At 40.9% G+C, this 4,963-nt stretch overlaps 1 protein-coding gene across 1 annotated transcript in view; it reads left to right on the top strand.

The window, feature by feature from the left end:
• Positions 1–4,963, top strand: part of SNX31 (sorting nexin 31) — a 61,046-nt gene that overhangs the window by 25,691 nt on the left and 30,392 nt on the right. The gene's annotated exons all lie outside the window — the stretch shown is intronic.

Genomic DNA, 4,963 nt, shown 5'->3' with positions numbered 1-4,963 from the left:
AGAGCTTACAGTACAAAGAAATAGAAAACAGAGGAGGTGAAGGAACAAATTGAAAGCCAGACGAGGAGAGGGGTGGGGCTTTGTTAGGAAAGGGATTCTGGGTTCACAGTGCAGAAGGCCACCTCTTCAGAGAAACTTGCTCCCAGCTGTACCCATTAGTCTTGTCAAATGAATAAACCTTAATGCTCCTGAATTATGCAGGTACCTGGACCCATCCCTCGACTCCATGCTGATGGACTGCAGAGCAGCTGTAAATTTGATCTATATGCAGGTGAGGGTAACCAAGAACCATCAGAATACCGCGTATTATAGGCCATTTGGGTTTGAAACCATTAGAAAAAAATTGTAGTAGTTAAGAATTCTACCTTCATACCTAGCATAGGCAAATTCATAGAGACAGAAGTAGAATAGAGGTTACCAGGGGCTGGGGGGAGGGAAGGAGTTATTGTTTAATGGGTACAGGATTTTTGCTAGGGATGATAAAAAGGTTTTAGATAAGAGAATGGTGATGATGACACAACATTGTGAACGATTTTTAGTGCCACTGGATTGTACACTTACAAATGGTTAAAGTGATAAATGTTACGTATATCTTAACACATTAAAAAAAATCAAAATAAAAAAAAGAAGTAAAGGAGTTTAGAGGGGAAAAAAAGAATTCCACCACCATTTTAACTATCACTGTCTGAATGTACAGCTGACACACCATCTATGCTAATTTACATGAGCCTAGATAGGACATCCCTGATAATTGAAAGTTACACATGGTCCCTATATCTCACTTTAGCATTCTTTTCTCTTTCCCTGACCAACAAGTGGCATTCCTGCCCCCAGGGTCAGCTTCATAGGCAAGTAGCCTGTGAAGCTGCAGTGGGCTATGTGCTCAGAAGAACCCCACACTTGTTTAATGCTTCACTGTCATATCTTTAAATTCTGAATAGTTTTTGAACAAGGGACCTCGCATTTTTATTTCCCATTAGGCCCTGCAGACTATGTAGTCAGTCCTGTCTCCCCCTCCCCGACAACCCGCCAAAAAGTAAATTTAGAATTTTGCCTCTCCTTCTTTCCCCAACTCACATGAAGGTTCTGCTAAGTAGTGGAATGGTCAGCATGCCACCTCCCAGATACATGTCCCGTCACCCCCTCTCAGTTCTCCTTCCTGCTTCGGCAGCTCCCCTTCAGTGTTCACCCTCACCAAGTCAGCGCTGTTGGAGGCCTCCTCCTTTCTGAGCCCTGGCTTGACAGTTCTGGGAGGGAGGCGTGGAAACTTTTTTTAAAAGAATTCACAGGCATAGCCCACGATCTGTTCTCACACAGCAGGCAGAGTGGCAGGTCAGATTTTTGTCCTGTTCAAACTCTCTCAAGTCTTTCCATCTCACTCAGACTAAACCCCGAATCTTGACACACACATATATGTATTTATATATGTGTTTATATATGTAGTTTTAAAAAATTTGTTTGCTGTCTCTCTTCCTAGTGGAATGATTTCTCCAAAAAAGCAGGTATTTGTTCACTGCTGTATCCCCAGAAACTAACTATTGCTGGCACAACATCAACATTAAGCCCTGTCGTGGGCTTGACATTGTATTAATTGTTTTAAATGTATTGTTTCATGTAAGCTTCATAACAGCTCTGCAAGGCAGTTGGTACCTTTTACATTTGTGAAATGACCACGGTTCCATATTTTCTTAAAAAACAACGACCAGGTTCTTTATGTGCCCAGAGAGAGGAAACCACTCTGTTTCATACTAATATACACAAATGGACTGCCTAGCATAGGCCGAGCAGTGCAGCTGAAGGCGGGAGAAATCATCAAATGCCTCAAGAAATAGAGGTAGTTACCAGCCAGAAAAGGCTGGCGTGACTGGTTCATGCACCATACAGGACTATCGAGAGGCACTGTGTCATATTTTAATTGAGAGTGTTTTTACCTAGTGTCACACAAAATCATGGTATCTCAGAATCAAAGGCATCTCCAGTTTGACAAAGTAGAGCATCAGATATGTATACATCTCCCCACTAGACCACCAGCCTCGTGCTGGGACCTTGGCTTTTTCGGCACAGGGCTGAGAACTTGGGTAGATGCCTGAGCAGACACAGCAGATCCCAGCAACAAGAATGTCAAATAAGGAATCACAACCTTCATATCCATTCCTCCTCAGGTAATATTTTAAGAGATCTAGACCATCTAATAAATCATTTCTACAAGTCTCTTCTAAATTCAAAGGAGGCAAATCAAAATATCACTCGATAAATGTTTAATGTTCTCTATTTTTATAGCTAGAATATAGTTTCAAGTTCATTTCATATCATACTTTGATCCATGTATAATCATGTTTAGTGGACTTATACTCATGTTATATGAGTTGGCAGGTAATTTACCATTTTAAATGTTTACTGAGGCTCATCACCATTGTATCCTCACTATTATGATACATTACTATTTGTACCTGCTTTATTTGCTATCACATCCTTGGTCGAGAATGCATTACCTAACTCTAATATTGTGCCTGTGGGAAATAGGGTCTTTGTGACATGGTTTCCAGGGGTTCATTGTGATGAGAGGTAAGGGACTGCTAGCATCATAATATGATTTTTATCTGTCTTCACTAAGGAATTGCATACCAGAGAGAAATGGATGGTATTTCCTCTACTTACAGCTGAAAAAATAAGCAGTTCGTGGAAGGCATAGCGAATTGCAGTTTCAAAGATGTATTCTGTCCCTTGCTCTGCCGCTGGCCCTCCCTCTGTCTGTGATCTTGGACAAGACACTTCTTCCTTCTGGAATTGGAACTACAATGTCCCCTGTTAAGCAGTGAGGTCGAACTAACAGTCTCTAAGTTTTCTCCTAGCTTAAATAGACTGTTATTCAAACCTTAGCCTTTGCCTGGCAAAGTCTTCCAAAAATTGGAGTTTATGTCTTAATAACCTGTGCCATTATCATTGCCACTATCATTATTCCCTGAATCTGAGTGGAGGTCCTGAGAAATCTAAAGAGGCCCAAGGTCAACAGGAAGGAGAGGCCTGTAATGACTGCCTCCTTTGGGAAGCCTTCTTGGGCTCCTCTCAAAAGAAAATGCCTCCCTACTCTCTGCTCTCATGGTTTTTGTTTGTTTGTTTAAACTCTCTATTATGATTCTTCTCACCCAGTGTTGGTGCATGTATGTATCTCCCTAACTAGACTCTGGCCAAGGGCAGAGGCTGTGTCCTAGGTGCCTGGGATATATGAATGAGTGAGGAGCAATTACCATTTTAAAAACTTAAAGCAAAGTTCTCGTGCAGTCTTTTGATAAATAATGGCACTATCATAATTAACTATTAAGGCATACTCTTGATTTTTCTAAAGCAGATGTACCCAGTGATGTCCCAGGATCAAGTGGACTCCGACAATTCTTTTTCGTTTTTAAAAAATGTACCGATGTTAACAAAATAGAAGATTGCATATAAAATTATACATTTCTGGGTTTCTTAAATATTGAAGGCATGGTCAATTCTGGGCCTACATTAGAGCAGGGCCAACACAGGCCCATCTGGTAACTGTGCAAATTAGAAAAAGTTGTGCCTTCATCCAGGAAGGGCCCGTGGCTTGGTGAGGGAACTCGGGGCTGACCATTAGCCTCCTAATGCCCGCATGGCCCAGAACTCTTGTACAGGCTCACCAGTTTGCTCACACATCTCTGGCCTTGCTTGGCCACAGACAGAGGGAGGGCCAGCGGCTGATGCCTTGTTTAAAGAGGCACGTGTTCTTCATTTCTCACTACTGTACCCTCTGCAGAGGGCACTAGAGTATGTGTGATTGAAGCTCATGAAAACCACGACTTGTGTGATTTCACATGGTTTAAAACATTCATTTCTGTATAAGTCTCCATCAGCCGGTCTTTGGGGAACCACATAACTAAGTAGAAACATTTGTCTCATCATCTAGAGTGAGGTACTGTATATAATGTATTTGAGTGATGACTTGTGAACTCATAATCAGGGTCAAATATTTTCAAAGGCAGTGAAACAAAAAGTTACGTTACTCATCCTGTAGGATATTTAAATCTCTGTGTTTGAGGGTCCCAGGTGCCCTAATGGTGATTGATATGTCTTCAGTTCGTACTTACTGCCATGATTGCTGTTTACTTTCTCTCTTTAGGCAGGCTTTCTCTCTGACATTGTTGCCCTGTGCTCACAGTAATTACAGGACTCTAACAGCAAGTAGAAATCAGGAAAGAAAAAGGTGTTTAGTTCTTCACACCCATGCTGGTTCCATTTTGGTGCGGTACCAAGATTCAGTTTTGAGAACAGTTTTTAACAAGGAGACAGTCTTGGGATGGGTAACTGCCTGTGTGGTAAGAATTCAGTGGCTTGGGCAAGTGGGGAAGGGCCTGGTGTAGTGATCAGAACTGGGTTTTAAGCCAACTTTTTCCACTTATTTTCTGGGTCATCTTGAAAGTCAGAACCTCTCTGGACTTCCATTTACCCATCTATAAAATGGGGTAATTTTCCTACCTTACAGAATAGTAATTGATAAAACCTACCTAAAACAGGTTATCAGTAAATATTACTGATTTTTCTTCTTGCTGAACTCATCTCTTGCTCTCAACCTAAATAGCAATGTTGAAATTTATTCAGCTTTTCGTTCTCCTCTTTAGAGATAAGACAAAACCTGCCAATACCACTGAGGGATGAAAAACACAGATTTATATTTATACTTAGGTGTAAGTAAGCACCTGATAATTGGCAGAGAATAATTATGTGTTTGCTGTATGTACAACACTGGACAAGCTACAATGAAGCAAAGGACACAGGATCTTCCCTTAAGGGGCTAAAACTCTTTTAAAGCATTATAAATAAAAGCAGGACAGGCTCATTGTACCAATTTAAATTATAACAATTCTATATGAAACTTCTTGTTTCCCAAACCCTTTCAACCCTAAGTATTATATATAATTTTAGGCTTTGCTAAGTTGAGAAGAAA

The sequence above is a fragment of the Pteropus vampyrus genome, unplaced genomic scaffold (assembly GCF_000151845.1).
Source record: "Pteropus vampyrus isolate Shadow unplaced genomic scaffold, Pvam_2.0 Scaffold287, whole genome shotgun sequence".
NCBI lineage: Eukaryota > Metazoa > Chordata > Mammalia > Chiroptera > Pteropodidae > Pteropus > Pteropus vampyrus.
Note: the sequence above shows the minus strand (reverse complement) of the source record. Positions and strands in the feature narration are given on the sequence as shown.